Source organism: Rhodamnia argentea, chromosome 8, assembly GCF_020921035.1.
Source record: "Rhodamnia argentea isolate NSW1041297 chromosome 8, ASM2092103v1, whole genome shotgun sequence".
Classification (NCBI taxonomy): Eukaryota; Viridiplantae; Streptophyta; class Magnoliopsida; order Myrtales; family Myrtaceae; genus Rhodamnia; species Rhodamnia argentea.
The window spans coordinates 19,245,744-19,269,123 of record NC_063157.1 but is presented as its reverse complement, the minus strand read 5'-3'; the positions used below and the strand labels follow the sequence as shown (position 1 = coordinate 19,269,123).

The following is a 23,380-nucleotide window of genomic DNA, read 5'->3' as shown; positions in this document are numbered from 1 at the left end:
CAGTTGAAAACGGTGCAGCTATGATCTAGGTTCATGTGATCATCGATCACAAAATAAGAACTTGGATTCCTTACCATCATTTCATTTATGAACTTTCTCAATATACCGTATGACTCATCCCATCCTCCAAAAGCTTTGGCAATCGCCATTTGTTTAGCTGCGCAGGTTTTACGGTAAGTAGGCTCGAAGTGCGGCTTGTCTTGAATCTCCGCCATTAATGCATTGATTCTGATATCCGGTTGGGCGATGACCATTGCTTTAATCTGGCTGCATATTTATCTCTGATCAAATTGCCAATGATCCCATGATATTTGAGCATGGAAACATGTGTATGCCCATTGTACTTAACTATTTTCCAAAATAGGGTACCCACTTTGTTAGGCACCCAGAGCCTCCAATCACATGGTCCATTCCGATTACCACACCTTATCACATATTGGGATTTATTTGTGACATCGCTGCGAAAGTGATGATTTCTTATCAAAGAGTAGTCTTTCACAATCAACTGTAACGCATTTCGTGATGAAAATAACATGCCAACATCAAATTCTTTTGAAGGATCAAATAACATACGCCACGGCTTGGCTCTTGTATCGACTCGCATCGTATCAAAGTCGATATCCGAATAGGGCGGCGGATGTACCAACGGCAAGATGGGATTGCTGCAATGGGTGTTGTAATAAGCCTCCATATGGTCACCTCCGATATCTTCCTCATCACTGTCATCACTGTCCATCCAATCATCATCTTCTTCATCGCTATCATCTCCATCATTATCATCATTCCGATAGGAATCCACGTGCTGATTATGCACACCAACGTCATCTTCACCAATATTAGAACCTTCCCAATTTGAATCATTTATCACTTGGTGTTCAGCTACGATTACATAAAATTGTAAAAATCTCGTAGCACCGATCCGAAGTGCAAATTGCTTGATCATCCTAACGGTACCATCATCATGCACCTCTGTAATGTCATATATGACACAATCCGGTGTTAAAATCGGAAATCTATATATCGGTTTATGAATATACTGGTTGGGTATTATATTCAACATGCTTTTTATCATAACACATAACTCATCAAATGTCGATATATTTGCAAACTCGAACATGGTAAATTGTCCACCTTCGTAATCATGTCCATATTTTTTGTGCACTATTCTACCTCCCAAGTATACAATCGTAAACAATGTAGATGATATTCCGCTAAATAAAGAAATTACAAATTATTTCACACATACAATTTATTAAACATTATCCCGAACACATTAACAAATTAATATTATAACAATCAATATATCAAATAAAATAAATGTATGTAATAGCCCTAAGGGCTTAGAGAATGTGTGATCAAAGTGCATGGGCAAATCGAAAAAATTCGGGAGCCAATTTGTCAGAAGGGGAAAAACCATCATTTTCGAAAGCACGGAAAGTCAAATTATCGAATTAGGATTTAGCCAGATGATTGTGGTCATTTACTATTTTTCAAAAAATTTCCAGAATTTTTTCAATTGTTTTGGGAGAGATTTTTCCATAAGGACAAATTGTTATTTTAAAAGAAAAAATCGGGGGCCAAATACTCACAATAGCCCATGGCCAATTGATTGTGGCCATTTACTATTTTTTCGAATTTTCAATGAATTTTTTCGATTTTTTCTGAATTTTCTATGATTTTAAAACATTTTTTAATCAATTTTCTATTTTTTATTTTTTTTATTATTGGAATTTTCAAATTACTTTAAAATACTATTTTTCGGACCGAGTCAAATTCGGCCTGCGATTCTCGAGCCATCTAATCACCTAGAAATGAATATGGACATAATTGCGAAAATGAATCCCAAAAAAATTTTAACGAGATTATGGTGAATTTTTTTATTTATCTTGTCTCTAAATACGCTATCGTGTTCTCCTTCATGGCTTTCTCTAGCGGCTCCAGCTGCTAATTTTTTTTTTTAAATAGAGCCGCTAGAGAAAGCCATGAAGGAGAACACGATAGCATACTTGGAGATAGGGTAAAAAAAAAATTCGCCCTAATCTCGTTAATTTTTTTTTATCATGTTAAATATGGCCCGCGCTTCTCTTGTCGAACCATCTCATAAATTTTTTTTGGTTATTTTCTCGAAAATTTATTTTAAACTCCTAAAATAGTAAATATTTTTAAACAATATCTAAATTCGTCAACATTATAACTATTATCAAAACATTCGCAAAAATTTAAAATAAATTACTAACAACCTATAGGTAATATAGATGATTCAGGTGTAAATAATAACCACATTAATAATTTATACTTACGAAATTGCAAAAAATAATTACAATGAAATTTGCCTCAAATTATCGACAAAGCGCACACACCGAATGAGGAGCTGAAACTATCAAGACAAAGTATCGAATTAATTTCAATATTATAGAAACATTAACATAAAAATGTAGTACTAACAACATATAAATCATATAAAAAAATTCATACTTAATTATAAAGAAAAAGCATCTAAGAAAGAGCATTCAATGGCAGCAAGAGCGTCTAAGAGGGAGGGAGACCATTTGAAGGACAAAACAAGTGCTAGAACTTTCTGAGATGGAGGAGTTTGACAGAGAGGAAGAGTGAGAAGACGTTCGGAAAATGGAGAGAAATGAGGACAAGAGAATGACGAAGACGAAGTTTGAAAGAAAGAAAAGGAGAAGAGGGAGGGAGAGCGTAGGGGCTATAGCGCCCGTGAGCTTGCAGCGTCTCAAACGCTGCAATGCGTAAAATGTGAAGGAGAGCGAGGACCCCTACTCTCGCTCGGTAGTTCGAAAGTAGGGGCTCTGTCCCCAAAAATCGGGCTGCTGAGCCGTACGGGGCTCGGCAGCGAGGGGAGGGTCCCCCCACCCTCTCGCTCGGCGGTTCAACTGCCGAGTGAGAGCCCCTCCCCCCACCCCCATGCTGGGCAGCTCAACTGCAGAGCGAGACTCAAATTTGTAATTATTTTTTTAAAAAAATAATTTTGCAAGTATTTTTAAAAAAAAATTAATTTGGAAAAAAACTCGAGCTGGATGTTGTATGCATCTAGTAACATGGGGTTCGGCTGCCCCCAATCATTTCATATAGAAACATTTTACGATAGAAAATAATCATTTTGCCGGAATTTGTCCTTACATAAAATAATGAAGAAAATCCCTTATGGACGCAATCAATTCTTGCACTATTCCACTCATTTACTCACAGAAAAGCCACACATCAAATCTTATTACATGAAAATAAACAAAACTAGCAAGCTATCATGTGTATTACATTAAGTTTTTCATTATTCATTTTTAACTTGTTAAAAAAAGCTGTATCCAATAATTGTTTTTTTTTTTCATTTTTTCCAACTATTTATGTTTCAAAATGATTTTTGCAATCACAAATACATTGTCTTGATCTTCTTCACATTTAAATTATTTTGATCTTCTTCTGAATCTTCACATTTTTGCAATCACATTCAAAATGATCTCGGTAACAATCACGGAAAAATTATTTTAAATTTCGGACGGTAAATGACAGATCACATGTCATTGTGATTCTATTAAATTTATGAGAACTCCATGGGATATAGCTACCACTAAATGACAGATCACATGTCATTGTGATTCTATTAAATTTATGAGAACTCCATGGGATATGGCTACCCTTCGGGTAAACTTTGTTATCTTCGATGGGCCTTATACGACTTGAAATAGGTATATGAATGTTAATTGAGTTCCAAACCTTTTTAATTTGACCAATTTAATTCTAAATATTTTGATAATTTGTCAATGAAATCCTTTCAACCAATTTTGACTAGTAATTGTTGACGTGGACACTAGCCGTCCTAAGTGGCATGGTTAGCAACGGTGCGGACAATCTTTTCAAAAATTTTAAAAATTATTATGAGCCTTTATATATTTATTTTGTATTCTTTCTTTTTTCATTGTGGTCGGCGAGGGCTGTGACTAGGGTTGTCAAAATAAAACAGAACCAAACTGTTAACCGAAACAAACCGAACCAAAAATTTAATGCATTTCAATTTGGTACGGTTTTCGGTTTAGATAAGAAACAAAAAAATCATTCTTTTTTTGGTTTGGGAAACTTATGACTGATTTGGTTTGGTACACGGTTAACCGAACGGAAAAAAGGCCCATCTTCTTAAAGGCCCGTTTTATTAACTTAATGTTTTACAATGCCTCTCTCCTTTTTCACCCCTCTAACAAAAGCTTCCGTGAAACCCTAATCAGCCTCTCCTCTAGCATCCCATCGTTGAAGCCCCTCGAGCTCGACCTCACCATCATCAATGCCAAGCACCTCAATCACGCCAACTGGAACAACACCGACCTCAAGCCCTACGCCATCTTCTGGATCAATCCTAATCACCGCCTCGCCACCAAGTCCGACGATTAAGACTCAACTCGACATATTTGCAACGAACAATTCACAATCCCTTGCGCCTTCGACCTCCTCGATTCCGTCCTCTCCCTCAAAGTTTTCCACTTTAAACCCTCCGAGACTCCCAAACCCGACGTATCTGCAAATTCCTTTCTCTTTTGTTCCAATTTGTGAATGTGTCTAATTTTGTGCAATAGGAGCTCCAAGGCCGAGGTGGGAGATGCAATGAAGGAGGAGAAGAGGGAGGAGAAGTCATCGGCAAAAGGCAAATGCATTCCCCGGAAAATGTCAATGTCCTCCGGAACCCATAGAAAAATGTTGTAGTTTATTGCCTTTTTATCGCAGTTAAAATGGATTCTATTTTGTTTATCATCATTTTTGGGAGAAGAATAAGGTCGATCGATGCAACAATTACATGAAACAGTTATTTTCTTGTTTTAAAGGGTAAATTCTTTAAAAAGGGGGGGGAACAACGTACCAAACCTAAAATTCGGTTCGGTTTGGTTCGGTACGTATTCAGTTCGAGTGGCGATCCGGTTCGGTTCATCCATTTACCATAATGGTTCGGTTCAGTTATTAAAAAAATCGAACCAAACCGTACCGTTGACACCCCTAGCTATGATGCCCTCGCCCAATCAAGCTTGCAAGTTTTGGCAAGGGTGGCCTCACCTACCCCGCGGTGGTAGGGCCCTTGCCATATCGGGTGAAGGTGTCGCGGCCCTTGCTTGTGGCCGATGAGATCTACCCGGCCATCAACAAGGCCTAGCGACTGGCTGAGGGAAATAGGAAAAAAAAAAGGCTTATAAATTTTTAAAAAAATGCAAAAATCATTCACTCCAAGTCATTGTCGACTGTCCTATGTAGAATGGACAGCATTAAAGTCATCAATTTTAGATCAAAATTGATCGGAATAATTGCATTGAAAAATCATCAAATGGTTTAGCTCTAAATTTGCATAATTGATAGGTCTAAAATTAAATTGACAATCGTACAATAGGTTTATAAATTTTTAGACAATTTTCCTCTTGAAACATGTATCTCATGCTTGGTTCACAAAATCCAGCGCCGTAGTCAAACCATTTGGTTTTCTGTCTAGCCCTCATAGCACAACTTTATTTGCATGGAAGTTTGATCGAGGCATCATGTTGCTGCTGCTTTATGTCGATTACATGATCATCATTGGTTACGATACTTCCAGTATTTTGGATCTTAAATGGTATTTGAGCAAGCATGTTGAATTGAAAGATCTAGGCCATTCGATTTATTTTCTAAGGCTTGGGGTGTATTCTGACTTGGATGGATACTACCATACTTAGCCAAGTTTGCTTCTAATCTTCTTTCTCATGCCCGACTGACAAACATCTTCAGAGCCCAACCAGCCAAATGCCAAGTTGAATACCCATCAACTTGTGGGCGGCTTGTAATAACTTACTGTCGTTACCCCTCATTATATGGCTATACAGTTCATGTTGTTAGTCAGTTCGTGTCAGCATCATGCACTACTCATTATGTTGTGATTCTGCGTGTCCTTTGCTATATAGTGCTTCTAAATTTTTTGGAAAATTTCAAATAAAAACTTGAAATATCTTTCTTTTTTAAATAAAGGTCTGAAGTAAATCTTATTTTGAATAAGGGCATGAAGTACCCTTTTTCTCTCAAAGAAGAGCTTGAAGTGAAAATTATTTTGAATAAGGGTTTGAAGTGCCATCTTTTTCTTAAAGAAGAGCTTGAAGTGAACATTATTTTAAATAACGGTATAAACCGACCACGGAGTCTCAAAAAGGACCTAGTCTCTAGGGCATTTTTGTCATTTTTATTTTTTTGATATTTTCTTTTTTTGTCTTTTCAAAAATTAAAATAAAACACGGGCCTCCATGGCCACTTCAATGTGTGTGTTCTTTTTTTCAACTTTTTTAATCCTAAAAAAAAAAAGAAGCGGGATAAAAACAAAGAAAAATATTAAAAAAATCAAAAAGAGAAATGACAAAAACGCCCTTTAGACTAGGCCCTTTTTTTAGACTCATTGGCTACTTTAGACATTTACTTGAAACCGCTATGCCACTTCAATCCTTTATCTAAAATAATATTCATTTCAAGCCTTATTTAAGAAAATGAAAGCACTTCGAGCCATTATTTTAAAAATTTTCATTTTATGGCTTCCGTGGCCTCTTAGAAGTTGTGGGCGTTCCTTCGAACTTTAGCACCATCTTATCCTGCGACAATAAGGGTACTACAAAGATTTGCCTACAATAATGTCTTCTATGAGTGGACAGAAAACGTTGAAAATGATTGTCATTTTCTTCCACAACATATCAGACGTGGCATTATCTGGTAGCTCCATATCTTTTATGTCGATAGAAAACGGTGATGTTTTCACTAAATCCGATCACCCACGATGCTTTCACGAATTGATTTCCAAAGTTCAAGTGGTTTTCTTACCACCACGTTGGAGTATGAGGGAGATGCTAGTTTAATAAATTTAGTTTGATATGTTGGGTACTTGATTTGATATTTTCTACGATTCACTGAATTTCACAATATTCAAAATATAGGCTAGATGCGTCTTTCCACATCTTGGGACCATATAAACGACAATCAATTACCTTGGTAAAGTACCCAAAAAAAAAACTTTGAAATAAATTATCAACGTTGTCACTACTAATTAGAGATGACAAAATGGGTCTAAAATCCATATTTGATGCATATTTCATGGTGATGAGTCATAAATGGATTACTTAAATTTTAAAAGCGGGTTATATAAATGAGTTACTTAGAAATTTAATGGGTCCTAAATGAATTTCAAAAGGGTCATAAACGGGTTAGCTACAAAAACTATAAAAAAAAAAATTGGCAATACATATATCTTTAAAAATGTATAAGAAACAATTTCTCTAAATTGGATTTTAATATTAAAGTTTTTAAACAATATTGGTTGGATCAGGTATGGATCACTAAATTTATATAGTATGAAATTGGGTCAAAATGGGTTAAATAGGTCAATATGGGTCGGACCATATTCAATTCAACCCACCCATTTAACACATTTACTTCTAATGAAAGATGGTCAATATTGTTGCAAAATGGACGCAGCCCATGGAATTAATTGGTTAGATGAAGAGGATGCCTCCACACCAAGGTGTCAGTGGAGCCAACCTAGTAGAAGATACAGCATAAGCTTCTCATTATTTTCGATCCTAATTACATTTTTGTACCTTCGACTATTATCTACCAAAGATTATCTAATGCTCTGAATATTTATTCTTGATAAATCTTATTGCAATAATTAAGTTACTCCCCTCATATTACAAAGAATGGAAAGAAAAGAACAATTTCAATGGTTAATTTTGTGAATCTTAAGGGACACTTTTTAGTGATCTTGTACCAATCTCAAATTGTCGATTCCCTGTAATTTCACTTTTGATTGATTTTGTGAATTTTCTTTTGTGTTGTTGTAGGTTTGTAGTTGGCCTTTTGTTTAATGTGCATGCGTTGCAATCAATTTTTTTACGACCATTAAGCTTGCAACAAATGTATTAATTCCAAGTCACCCCACTATTGTAATATTAAACATGAAGAAACAAATATTAACAACTCAGAGTAAATATTAAAAAGCTTGGTCTAGTCGAGCGAAAACCATTTAATTTTCTTTTCGGGAAAGAGAAAAAGAAAAGTAAAACTAAGCTAAGAATTTTTATTTCTTTTACGAAATCCAACATATGTTTACATATGCATATACAAATAAGTATGCTTTATATTTGGAGTGGATTTTTTTTATTTTTAATTTTATGAAGAGCAAATCCTATTCTTCTTTGACACGATAAGTCCAGGAAAATTAACAAAAAATTCTAAAGCTATTACAACTTTGTCAATTCAATCCTAAACTTTTTTTGGCCAATTCAATCCTATACCTTTTGTAATTTTGTCATTCAATCCATCCATCAATTTTTGGCCCGACGACAACTAGAGGAACAAGAGGGAAGGGGAACAAAAAAAACAAGGAAACATAAAAAAATATAAAAAAAATAATTCAAAGAACATTAAAATATTATGTTGTCGGCCGACCGACACCCACGTCGGCGTCGACCGATTAAAATTCATCGGATGGACTAAATTAGCATAATAGTAAAAGGTTTAAAACTGAATTGGCAAAAAAAAGTTTAGGACTAAATGGACACAAATGCAATAAATTTACGATTTTTTTGGTTATTTTTCCATAAGTCCCTATCGAAGCATATAAATTGCTCCATCTACTCCACATGCTCCTATGCGTCAAATAAGACTCCAACCTACTATGACAGTGGGGTAATTTTTCACAAATAGCCTCGGACAAATGGCTTACGTGCTTCTAACAAATAATGGGGTTAATACCATGAAAAATCCTAAACTAGTATACATAAGACAAATTTACCCCAAACTATTTTTTTAGCCATCAAAAACCTTAAAGTGGTACACATTTGACAAATTTACCCTCTTTCGTTAGTAGTTTTGTTAAATTTTATCGTCAAATTGCTTATTTGAATGACACTTGGTAGTTACCGGATGTACACATTTGGGATTTTTACCTTTTTTTTGTCACGGGTATATCAATTTGGGATTTTCGTGCTATTAATTCAATTTAATGGAAACTAACGGGAGGTAAATTTGTCACATGTGTACCGGTTTGAGGTTTTTTATGGTCAAAATAATTAGCTTAGGATAAATTTATCACGGATGTACCAGTTTGGGATTTTTGATGGTCAAAAAAATAGTTTAGAGTAAATTGGTCACAAGTATACCCGTTTGGGATTTTTTGTGGTTAAAAAAATAATTTGGGGTAAATTTGTCGTAAATTTACCAATTTGAGATTTTTTATTATATTAATCCTAAATTCTAAGGTAAGTAAACTCATTTGTTACTGACCAAACACCCTTTTCATGGGGAGAAAAGGTACCTTTACCAAGAGAATGATGAAATGTCTTAGTCCTCCGTGAGTCAAGTACTCATAGTGATCCGACCAAAAAAAAAGTACTCATAGTGTTGAAGATAAAAAAAAAAAGTACTCATAGTGTTAAATATTTAAAATTTTTTCGTACGCCTCTGGATATCATTTATACCGGTCCATCTTCCACATTCTGTTATCTGTGTTCCTTATGCCATCAACATACGTCTAATCTGTACATAATTTGGCTAGTGGAGATGGCAATTTATCCTCACTATAGTAAAAGGTGTATGCTAACGTTGCACGAGGCATAAAAAGAAGTGCATAATAGGACACCTATCACATAGTTTGGGTCCAAAAGAGGCCCCCGTCTTGTCCGAGGTTTTCAATGCTCGATGTAGAAAGAAATGATCTTAGGGAACGGAAAAAGCTTTGAACTACTTATTGAAAATGCATATTTGTAATTGAAATATATAATAAGATAGATGATAATCTTATATTTAATGGGATATACAATAGTGAATATGGTAAAATATACTTGAGAAGAGTATATCTCCATACTTATAAAAACGAGGGCTCTTTCCCTAATTTTATAATCCAACAATTAAGCAATTAAAGTACATTCTCTTCTGAGCGCTTCTCTCTACAATCCGAGTGAGTGAATAACTGAGTGATCAATTATTGGGTAAAAGGCCTAACTTAGGCGACCCAACCAACCAAAAGAAGCCGAAGTTGTCGAACAGCTCGGATCACGTCGAGCGTCAGCTCGTGACACTCGCGTCTGCCAATGGTGAAGTTTTCTTCTTCTTCTTTTCTATCTATCGCAAGGCATTGCTAGTTTGTGCGAAATTACGCTAAATCGTTCTACCCCTTTTCATCTTTTAAATGACGGAGAATCAAGTAATGGTCGGGATGGCACAGCCGGTGGAGCAGAGGACTGAAAATCCTCAGTGTCACCAATTCATTGTAATTGCATATATTGAACAAAGTAAGTTTTTAAAGACTTGGTCTGCTTACGAAGGAGAAACAAACTTGTGAGATAATAGTAATGGAGCCTGTGTTCTCTTATGATGTTCTGTGAGTTGGAATAACTAAGATGCAATCAAACTGATTTGGATCGAAGAGGCTCCATTCTCTTGCTTTCATTAACACGAGGATAAGCGTAAACGAATAAGAAGGAATGCGTAAACTAAGTTAACTCGAAGTATATACCAGCAAGCAATGGAACTACAAAACAGAAAGCAATCAAAGCACGCAGGTCAGAATTATCAAAACCGGCCCAGGTCAAGTTATCAGCACATAGTATCAAGCCAAACAAATGAGAGCATCATACCTAACCTAAATTCGATAGTATCTGCTACTGCCTCGCTATATATTGAATCCCCTCTTTCAGTGAAGCCTTTCTTCCCTCTCTGTAGTTCCACAACTCCGGGACGACGTGCCTGCCGCTCGGATTGTACTCGTTCATCTCCAGCAAGGCCGTTGAAACAGCTTTGTAAACGTCATCCCCCATTTCATCCCTCAGGCCTTTCAATTTTTCATCTTCTTCGTCTATTACTTCCTGAAACAGAAGCCAACCTCAACAAAGAATGTCTAGTTTCTCTTGCAAAAGAAACAGTAAAAATGAAGTAAGAATCAAATTAAAAAAGAAAACAATTACTCAGTGTCAGAATAGAGCCAGTATATAAAATTCGAATGCGATGCTTCACGCTGCAAATCAAAGCGTGCAGGGACTAGAGGCTTAAGAGATCACTAAAGCATGACGATTCACGCTCTGGTGTATGAGACTCATTCTATATGCACTTAAGATATCAATTCTATTACCATGTAGTCATACATAAATTCACTGAATGCAATGTCATTACGGAAGTAACTATATAGAAGAAACATTCATAGACCAAAATTAGAAATTCCAGTCCTCTAATTACTCAAGTGATGCGAGTGTGTATATCCTAGGTAGCTGTTTTATTATTAGGAGACAAGAACGAAGACCTTTGGATACAACAAAGCGACGGTAGTACAGTCATAATGCTCTCAATTAAGCTTAAACAATGACCACTACCATAAATCCATAACCATGATTTTAAATTATGTATTTTAGAGGTTAAAACTCTTTGAAATCATCTCACAGGCATACCTAACAAATTGTAAGTGCCATGACATATATCGCAACCATACCTGACACTTCCCCTGAGCCTCGATAACCTTGAAAGGATACCATGAGGGGTCGACCAAATGATTCTCCCACAAGGAACACAATATCAAACCTCTTTCTGCAGCCAATCCATCGTTCTTTCGCATCGACACTTCAAGGAATGGCCTGGTATCAAGCTCACCCATCCTCTTGATACCGATATGAGCACCCCCTGTACCTCTAAATGCCTACATGATGGGTTCAGTGATTCAAATACGAAAAGTTTCTGAAACTTGAAATGAAGGAATGAAAGAAGCGAGGAAGTTACTTCGATCAATTGTTTCCGAGCTTCTTGCAGCTCATCATTGCTCTTGCGCTCCTTCTCGATGAGAACAAGATTCAGACCTTCCATTTCCTGGATCATTTCTTCCTTTTCTTCGAAATCGTTGAGCACAGCTTCCATACGCTTGAAAAGTTCAGCCTCCTCATGCTTCATGATATCGATTTTCCCCCTCAACCGTTTGATCTCCTGTTTCAGTGCCCGATTCTCAGCGACCTGACCTTCCGGATGGATGTCCTCTTGCGTCTGAATTGAATATAGGACCAATCCACAATCAATTTTCGCGAGTTCAATTACTCCAATGCAGGAGCTAAATTTAAGACAAAAACTAATGCACCAATTTCAGTCACTTGCAGAAAATAGTGAAGTCTCTTACACTTGTTTTTTGCACCTCTTGCCGGTCAGTTATCTGGGAACCTACTTGTTGCAATGTAGAGTTTCCATGAACTATTAGAATGTTTCGCAAGCAATCATATGCACTCTGTACTTTCTTCATCTCTATATAAAGAGAGAACAATCGCATCAATTAATTTTAATATACTTGGGCAGAATAATAAATTAAGAAAAATAAAAATCGCAGGAGAAATTTTGCATCCTCCTTTAGCTAATAACCTTGCTGCGACGTATCTAAAAGATAGAAGCATAGTGCACACCTTCAGTATAAGATTCCTCCAGCCTTTCTTTCTCTGCAATCAAGTTTCTCAGAGAGTTAGAAGTCTGGTTTGATTTCTCTTCCATCTCTTGCAATTGCATATTTTTAAGCTTGTCTGCTATTTCAGCGATGGTCTTAAGGTTTCCGATCTCCTGTAGTTTGTCTCCTATGATACACTTTGAGTTGAAGTCATCAGCACGAGCAACCCAAGCATAAGTACCTCTTCTCCTTTCCTTGCTGGAATACCAATCCTTCCGTCCATGATGATCCGCATCATAAGCCCTCTCAAACAACAAGGCATTGCAGAAACCGAGCCAATCTTTGCTAAATTCCACGACAGCGATTTGGGAGGTGTTTTGGTAGCCACACAGTGCTTGAACTCTAACGAAACTGAAACCTTTCCTATCCAATTCACCTGTCACTCTGGTTTTACTTTCTTCAACACAAAACCTCATCATCATCTGTTTAGGGAGGGTATACGCAACAATCCCCGTCCAAGGCCACACAAACAATTGTTCATTGCAATAGTGGACAGGAGTATTGACTGGCAGTTTAATCGCATCTACACTCTCTTGATCTTCTTCTGAATCTTCCTGCAAAGAAACACAAGAGTCCTTTCCTTTTGCATACCTCTTCTTTGAACTATTCTCGGTCACCACAGAAGCAAGCCAGAGGTCCCCTTCATTCAAACACACTTGCTTTCTCTTCTTCTGGTTCTCGGAAAATGTAATGGGCAAATCATCCGATTCCTTATGAGATGGATCTCCCTGTTTGTCCATTCCAGATTGAGTCATCTCTGTTATCCAGACACCAATTCATCCGTCAGTAACATAAAGATAATTCCCATACAAGATTTACAAAAATATGACCGACAAAGTTCATCCCGGAAGCTGATAAATGTTTCTGTCTCACTGTTATGTCACGCTTTATATCACTAGTATTTAACCCGTGAGCCGAGTTGAAGGTTGGGCGCCGTTTGAGCTCTGAACACTGCTAGATATGGGAAGACCATCTACAGAACTGGTTTTCCAAGTGTGTTACATCATTTGGTAAACCAATTTCTGCACATTTAGCACTTCTCCTATGTTTTTATAGCTTAACAAGTGGGGAATATTCGAGACGTTTCTGACAAGGGTTCAACTATGTCGTCTTCCTCTCAAGGAACGAAAGACACTTGGGTTATAGGCAAACCCTCGGGTAGGTTATAGATTAAGAATCAGAGACTCGTTTCTCCAGTCATCTCGGTTACCTTTGCTTCGGACAGAAGGAAAAGGAAGGAACGCACACACGATCGTGATCATCGGCCCGAAAACAGATGGTGCATGCAACTTCAATAGCATCACTACATGAAAACGAGGGATTCTCTGGCGCTGACAAGGCAGTTTATTACCTTGTGTTGCGACTTGCGGGTTGGGATCTCTGTCTCCTTGTTCCTTCTGAAGAAGAATGTTGCATTTCACTTGGTTCTGTGGAGCAGAATGTGAACGAGGAAGCCCTATAATTAGAAACAAAAGTAAAGGGGATATGAAACGTCAAAAGACTTGAAGAGAGAAGAGTCTCCTTTTTTTTTTTTTTTTTTTTTGTGTGTGTCAGAAACTTGAAGGGTCTCTCCGAGGTGAAAAGCTCTAGCTTTATTTAGATAACGACAAAAGCCAACAGCAGTTTTTCTTTTTCAGTAAAATTTGGAAAGTTATCCAAAGGTGAAAAAAATATAAAAAATTAATGTCCCCCTGCTTAAGAAGTGTGTTTAGTCTTCCTTTGAGAAATTTGGGAAAATTTCAAAACAGAGAGGGACAAATAGCCAATTTTAAAAGAACTTATTCTCAATCTCTTTTAGCTATTAATCTATCTGATTTACAATGGAAGAACTTCTATCAGTATCTCAATTTCAATTTAAATATGGGTTTGATTCACACTCTATGTTTTGAGAAATATTTACCATCCGAAAAGAGGAAAAAACAGAGTCTTTGTCCAAAGAAATGCACCGAGAAATGGCACATGTATAGAACCTTTTCAAAGAGATAGTACTTTTTCAACTCTCTTAAAATGGAATCTATTCCAAACATATAATGGTTCTTTACCTAAACAGGGTACAAATATCTAAATTGGATGTTTTTTGATACTTTTCAGACCTATTGCCGATACTAAGTAACTATCCAAAATTTGTATCCATTTTTCATCATATTATGCATGGATTAGATATATCATGGCAAATTCTTCAGAAAAAAATTTGTCTTCCACAATGAAATTTGATAATAAAGACCTAAAGTGCTCTTATTTTTTTTTAAATGAGGGCATAAAGCGAACCTTATTTCAAATAAGTCCATAAAGTAGCTATATCGTTCTCAAATAAATAAGGGCTTAACGCCGGCCAACTAAATATTCTAGCCGATCTAGAGCACTTTTGTCCAAAAATAATTTCAATTCTAAATAATTTTTTTTTTTTTACTGTAGCCAATGATTGTCACGGACCCTCGTCTAGGGCTTGGTTGTGGCCAGCGAAGGTGGCCCTAATAGCTAAGGGCTCACTCACCACGCCTTGCGAAAAGAAAAAAAAAAAAAATGAAAAAGGGAAACAACAAAGAAAAAAAATTTAAAAAGTAAAAGAAAAAAATACCATTAATCAGCTTTGAAGGCCAAGGCCCTTATTTGAGACTACCAAAGCCACTTCATGACCTTTTTTGAGAAAATGAGAATACTTCAGGCTTATATTTAAAACAAAATTCACTTCAGGCTATTATTTGGAATATTCTCCTAGGAATTTTGAAACATGCCCCCATTCCAAAAATAAAAATAAGATTAAAATAAAGATATAGAATCAAACTATTTTCATGACTCTCCCACCAAAACCTCCTAAAATTCTGCTGACACCTATATTTCCTCGTATTAGTTCATCATCTATTTTTCTCTTTCTTTTGGTCTTTAATTTGCCGTGTCTATTTGGTTATGCTTTAACAAAATATACAACTTCTATTAAGAATTGAAAAAAATTGAACAAGCGGTCTCAAATATTTGGCCTATGCAACAAGTCCTAAACGTTTAATTGTGCACAATCTTTTAAATTATAAACAGCGGCTAACCGGCCCTTGCTACGACACAATAGCCTATGAGCCCTCGCCTAGATCTCTAGGTGATAGTTTCATGGCCAACCACCACTATGCAAAGGTTGGCCGACCCTTGCACAGTGATGGTAGGTGACCGGACGAGGGCTCGGCCGGATCTCGATCCACCACAGTGCGAGACTACCTCACTTGCTCGTGTAGAGGGATAGTCAACGCCCATCAAGGGTTGCCAACCCTCGCCGCCAACGGGGGGTGGCTCAAGCACACCATGAAGCCTCGCTGAACTTTGGCGTTTCATTTTTCTTTTTATTTTTTCAATTTTGATAATTTTGTGTTACTCTAATTATTTTAACTTATTTGTATTCTTAAAATTTTTTATTCGTTTATCTCTTTTTATTTTTTACATGGCTCCATGTATACAAAAGAAATTACAAAATGCCACACCAAATTCAAGAGTACCACCTCAACAGATTTAGATGTGAGTTCTCTAGAAGGACTAAGGGCTTGCATGGTAACCATTCTAGTCCGGAAAAGTGATTCTAATTAAAATATATTTTTTATTCTATTCTCTGGATGAGTTTTAGAGAATCAGAATGCATTTGATAACTGCATAAAATTTTTATTCCCGGAACAGAAATACGTTTGGTAGCTGCATATAATTTCTATTCTCGAAAACAATTGTCCTTCCCAATTTTTTTCATTTAAGGTAAATAATTATGTAGTTACTTTGTGAAATTTCATCATACATTTCGAATTAATCGAAGATTAATTCATGATGATTCTCTTATATAATATATTGCATATTGAAATGTAAAAATAAATATCAAGAATCATCACGAGTTATTTTTACCATTTATTGTGAGGTTTCATCCAACTTTTTTAAGCGAGCGGACAACCAACATGAGCGACATCCTCGTTTCCGCAAGGAAAATGCACGGCACTACCCTGCATTGGTATGCATTTTTGGTTCAAGGAAATCAAATCTAAGTCTTAATTCATTCAAAACTTAAGAATAAGAGCTTGCTAAGTGTTCACGTTGGTTAATTTTATCTTTTTTCAGAATTTTCTAAAACTAGACTAAGTCTAAAGTGCATAAACCTAGGCAAATCACAACCAATGAAGTCAAGTGCATAGTCAAAGAATCATGACATTGATAAATCGCATCATAAAACCCTAATGAAGCCCTAAGGACTCAAAGAAATGTGGTTCGGGTTTAATTTCAAAGGTGCTTATGATTTTTCTGAAAAAAAAAAAATCTATGAAATCTAGGAATCTAGGCCCAAATTTATGAAAATGAGGTCAAACTGGCCTAATCTAAGCTTTTTTTCTATTTTATGGATTTTCTAATTTTTTTGTGATTTTTTAGAATTTTTCCAATTTTTTAGAATTTATTTTTATTTTATTTTTATTATCTTTTTTTTAAATGAGACCTCATTGTTTTTGTTTTAGGTTGAGGGAAAAGTGACGAGAGAACTAAAAGGAAAAAGTGAAAGATGTGAGACTTCATTCTATTTTGTGATTCCCAAAAGTGATTCTTTTTTTCTAGAATCAACTTTTTTTTTTGTTGTTCTTATTTTTTCTCTAAAACTATTTGTGGGAACATAATCAAAATCATTTACGTTACCAAATAGGATTATCATCTTTTTTGTTCCGGAGAACAGAATTAGAGAACCAAAATGATTATCATGCAGATCTTAAATGACTAGAAAAATAGTTCACCGTCGACACACATGCATGAGGCATGAGGGGAGGAGTTAAAGCAAAATATTAAGGCATAAGAAGGTATTGCGCACGGCACGCAGGGATTACCATGATTATCAATTTGCTGGAGAATATTAGAATGCTTATCAACAATAATATAAATTAATGTCACGTGTCCAGTTAACAAGACACGATGTTGGAATTGAAATAGTTGCGGATTCTAGTACCAACAATAGGTGATGCCTCTAAGAATTTGGAACATCTTTTGAGATCCACGCCAGAAATGGCGAAACATTCAATGGAATGACCATCGACAGTTACACAAGCTTCTACACAATCACCTGAACACCTAAGTCATGGGAGTCATGACAAGGGAAGAACGTAAGCAATATCGACAAGGGCAAAAAAGAGAATATTCAAGTTATTGCAAGTCATTGGAGGACTGTAGACTAGGGGTGTCAAAACTAAACTGAAAACCGAACTAAAATCTAAAGTGAATTGAATCAAACCGAAATTTCATACATTTTCAGTTCAGTTCGATTTTGGTTCGGTTAATAGTAAAAAAATTTGGATGGTTTCACAACTCAATTCGGTTCAGATCACTTCAACTCAGATCACGGTTTATCTTTCCTTTATGCATGCTCTCTCTCCTCTCTCATTGTGCACTCTCTCTCCCCTTTTTCTACTTTATTCTCCCTCTTCCTCTGTCTTTGTGCTCTCTCTCTCTCTCTCCTACTTTTTCTGCTTTAATCTCTCTCTCCCTCTGTCTTCGCGATCTCTCTCCCCTTTTTTGCTTACTTTCCCCCTTCCCCCTTCTTCTTCTTCTCTCTCGTCAGAGCGGTGGACGGCTTCTTTCCTCTTCTTCTCTCTCCCCCTTTTCATCTTCGTGCTCTCATCGGAGTAGTGGATAGTTTCTCTCTCCCCTTTTCTCTCTCATCGGAGCAGTGGACGGTTTCTCTCGCCACTTTCTCATCTTCTACATGATTCGATAAAACCCCACTCTATCAATCCATGGATATTCTGTTGAGTGGTGGAAGAAGAGACCAGCTTCAACCATGGATGAGTTCCGACCAAATCCAGTCCTTTGGCGACAGATCTGGAAGTGAGGCACCGAGTGGAGGAGACGGCCGAGCTGGAGAAATGTGGCGTCGCGACTCTAGTGGCAATGGCAGAACAAAGCGTAGAGGTTGGGCTCGTGGTCGCTGACGAAGGAAAGGCTAGCTTTCATCTTAACCATCATTGGCATTTTTTTCTTGGAGAAATCGAACCAACGCACAAAAGCAGTAGAGATCTCAAACAAAAGAAAAGAAAAGAAAAAAAGAAAAAGGGAAAAAATATATAAATAAAAATCAGAAACTTGAACTGAAAACTAAACTGCACCAAACTGAACCGAACTGAGTTTTTTAGTTCGGTTTGGTTCAGTTCAAAACAAGTTTTGGTTCAATTCAAGCAAATTTCTTAATGGTTTAGTTCCGTTCGGTTTAATGAAAAACCAAACCGAACCGAACCATTGACACTCCTACTGTCGACAGTTATATGGTTCATTACATATGCTAGAGATAATTGCCCATGGACATGGTCAAGCAACTTATGGAAAATAACAAGTGTGGAAGCTATTGATAAGGATTCCCTTAAAACTGCAACCGTCAAAGATTAGTTATCCATTCAATTATTATAAATACCATCAAGCATCTCTTAGGAAGCCTCTTGAACAAATCGAACAAATCTATCTTTATCTTTACGTTTTTGCATTACACTTTAAATTCCTTACCTTTAGTTTTCATATTCTCATTGCCGAGTCAAACTTTAGCGTTTATCTTTATCGTAGGCATTCTATCATCAAGTCAAACTTCAGCGTTTATCTTTATCCTAGGCATTCTATCATCAAATCAAACTCAAGTATAGTATCGAAGCATGTTCAAGATTTGTCGTCGAATCAAACTCTGTCGAAATCTATATACATTGGTTTGTTTGCAAGAATTATATTATCTAAACCTTTCCGTCGAATCAAACTCTGATTGGGTTTACGTTTGTATAATTTTATTGAAGTTCTACGTGTTAATTTTTTATTTTCTGGATTATTCATATCCGGAATCGCCACATGACCCTTTTTCTACATTTCAAAGCTGAAAAACTAATTTCGGTGAAAAATATTTCGTCGTGGGAGAAATTTCGGAGAAACACATACGAAATTTCTACATGAATACATCTTAGTACTTTTCTACTTCTTATCCACACGACCAAAAAAGCATGACATAATACATTAAATTGAAAAAAGAGAAGATAAAACGACAAATTTATAGTAAAATCATGTTTGTGCATGAGAATATACAAATGTTAGATTATATTCGGGTTTCACGTAGAGTCTCCATAAAATGTTACAAGTTTTCGTGTTCGTACACCATAACTAATTTTGTCAACCGAATTGGATTGACTTTTGCTTTTATCCAATAGAATTTTGCATCTCACGCACTTCAACTCTTTTTTCTTTTCTAAACATTTGAAAAGTTCAGAAAATACTGTTATCTATACAAAATTCATACTAGATTTTATGCGCATGCTTAATTATCATTATGCCTTCTTCTTTTTTGTGAACTTTCTAGTTTTACATGCTTAATTATCCTTAGCATCACATGTCCTTGGCTCCTTCTTGGCGATCTCCCATGTAAAGGCATAGTACTTTTACTGCGCGCTCTTATCAAATGATATCAAAGCTGATGGTTTAATTTTTAGGGAGGGCCCAAAGGTAGACTTCATGGTTATGAAGTTGGGCTTTGATGGAGATTCAACTTGAGATAAGTTAATATGGAAAGATACCTAAATTAAGGGGGTTGGATCTAACACCGAGTTCACACGTGAGGGAGAGATTGCTAGAATGCACGTGTTGGTGAGTTGTATTAAGAAAATCCCATATCGGATAATCGAAGTGGTGTATAGCAGTTGATATATCCATGAAATATTAGCGATGAAAAGGTAATAGCCGTCATAAGAGTAGAAAAAAGAAGTGCAAAGTAGCGAATAAAGAGAAAAAGAAAAAAGAGGCCGTGACGAGCATTCTTGAATGTTCTCAATTTCTTTGTGCCCTAAATAGGCTGTCATTTGTGCTTTGATACTATGACGATCTATCTCACTTTGCATGGAGACGTAGCCCAAGTTTGTGTGTTCTTCTAATTCTGTTCTTCTTATTATTATATTCTACTAGTATAGATTGTTTGCTCGAATTATTTTTCTAGAATTAGTTTGCGATTCCTAACACATTCCACAAAGACAGATTGTCATAGTATCAAAGCACAAACGATGGCTTATTAACGAATCTCGCATCATCATATGTGATGAGCACACACAAAGAAATCCTTCTCTAGTAATTATGATTTTGCCAAATGGTAGTGCCCACCTAAGTGCGGCTTCCTCGGCATCATTATCGTATAGAGATCATAACAACACCAATAGGTTGAAATAGTATAGAAAATGCATTGTAGATCCCTAATTTATGTCTTGATCAGCATAAAAGAGTATCCAAATTTAGATCTAGCTCTTGATCGGAAGAGAAGTGCTGCAAAAGAGATAATAGTTGAACACAAAATCATTTTTAGATAAGCCGACTCTTAAAAACAACAACAAAAGAGCTTTAGAGACTTGTGGAGTGCTGCTGGACTATCTAGATCAAGCACTTGGACTAGAGTGAGTGAGAATATCCGAAAAAAGTAGATTTTTTCGAGACGCTCACGCTTCAATCTTAGAGCTTACTTTTGTGGAGGATGTTGATTGTGTTGTCTACGAAATTAATAAATAAATAAAAAGAAGTCTAGAAGATAGAGAGATAGAGAAAAAGAGAGCGAGAGGGAGTGAATCCTCATGGAGTCGCTCTAAAGGAAGAAAAGGGTGCACCCACGCGGCTGCACGCCAAAGATTGAGTACGAAAACGAGGCTAGATGTTATGGACATGTTACACAGTCTAGTCTACAAGGAGAATCTGATTCATGAATAGAGTTAAATAAATATATTAATCATGAAAAAAGATTAATGTGTGGATCCATTTTCTTGATAACGTTCGCATCCTGAATTTTTGGAGGGATGGGCATGTTTGTAGTGACACAAATATTCTTTGACCTTTAGTCCAATATGTAATGTGGTCCCTAAACTTTTAATTTGTTTAATGTGATTCTTGAACTTTAGCGTAATGTGTAATATGGTCCCTAGACTTTTGTTGCAAGTTCAATTTAGTCTCTAAAACTATTTGAGAAAGTTCAATAGTAGTTTTGGGGTCTATAAGTGTGAGAGAAAGTCTCATCCTTTGAATTAACATTTATTTGCTAAATATGTCATGTTACCTTATTAAAGATTTCAATCATGTTATATTAACTTAAAATACACACACCACTAGAGCTAGAAAAAGTAAAAAATTAACATCCGCTTTTAATTTGTAATTATGCCAAATTTGAAACTAAAAAATAACTATATTATTATTAAAAAAAGTTAAAAGATAAAAGGGATAAGTGCATTTGAAGTCCTAAAACTTATCGCAAAAGTGCAATTGATTCATAAAATTTTAAAAAGTGCAATCAAAGTGATAAAACTTATCAAATTAATACAATCAAGTCATTCTAGTGATCCCATCCAAATTAGCTAACAGAAAACGTTGACGTGACCTTTTTCTTCTATTGCTTACATGGTTGACATGGCTAAAAACTGAAGGACAATAACGGCATCGTTTTGGTTGAATCTAAATTTTAAATCTAAATATGATTTAAATTAGATTTAAAAATAATTTAAATTTAAAAAAGGAGCGTGAACTCGGCGAGGTGCTTGTCGTTCGCCACTGCCACCCCACCATCACAAAAAAGGACCGACAATGATGGGGGGCTGGCGCGAGGGCCTACCTCTTCTGCCTTCCTCTTTTCTTCTTCTTCTTCTTCTTCTTTTTAAATTTGTTGATTTTTAAATTTTACTTAATAAATTTTTAAAAAAATCATATTAAGACCAAAACAATGTCTTGTTGGCCTTAGCCTTCATGTTTTTAGCCACGTCAGCACCACGTAGGAGAGAGGAAATTGCCATAAAAGCCATATCGCTATTTTTCAATAGCTAAGTTGGATATAGTTTACGGAAGGACTTGATTGAACAAATTTGATAAGTTTTAAAACTCGATTGCACTTTTTTAAATTTTATGATTCAATTGTACTTTTGCGATAAGTTTTAGGAATTCAAATAGACATGTTCCATGATAAAATAGATTTTTTATCTTCATTTTCCATCTTTGGAAATATTTTAAGTTTTTCGCACATCCAATAACATGAAATCTATGCCAGACATTAGATTTAACAAATGTAAAGAGAAATTGAATCTAGACAAAATGTAATTATCGCGCTTGAAATGAGTCGTGTACGTGCAATTTGAATTGAAACGAACCGATTCAAAGTGTGTGTATATATATATATATATATATGTATGTATATATATATATATATATATATATATAAGTCGTGTACGTGCAATTTGAATTGAACCAAACCGATTCAGTGTGTGTATATATATATATATATATATATATATATATATAAGATGAAATTAAAATTGAAGAGGAGAATAATGAAAGTATGTAGAAGAAAACAAGATTAAAACAGAAGATTACTCAAAAGGATGGAAATGAATATCATAAAGCACATCAACCGGAATATCCAGATCAGGAACTGCCCCCCCGAAAAAAAAGGAAAAAAAAAAAAGAAAAGTTTTACTAAAAAATATAATAAATTTTCTAAAAAGAAAAATTTTGATTCTAGACAACCAGTTGTAAAAAGGGACTTTTCTAATTTTACTTGTTTTAATTGCGGGAAAAAGGACAGGACTCGCAAATTTTGTAAAGTCTTTAAAAAGATAAATGAATATATATATATATATATATATATATATATAGTTTTTTGTTGAAGTGCAAATGTTAGAAATCAGAAATTGAATTAAAAAGCTACGCGCCTTTGAATTATGGATGGCTTTATACGTGTCCTGGTCTAAGGATAGAGGGACAAATCATCAGCTTGCATCAATCTAGTATGAGAACGCATTTACACTTAAACATTTATATTAAATATATATTTTTATATACAAAGATAATTTATTATTTTTATGACATTTTATAAAAATAGAGAATTTACAAAAATAAAAATAAATTTCTACCGTGATTCGTCCC

The 23,380-nt window shown here is 35.6% G+C and overlaps 1 pseudogene; it reads right to left on the bottom strand.

Moving 5' to 3' along the window:
• LOC115727064 overlaps positions 1 to 13,885 on the bottom strand; it is a 29,466-nt pseudogene extending 15,581 nt beyond the window's left edge.
• Between the last annotated feature and the right edge of the window lie 9,495 nt (positions 13,886 to 23,380).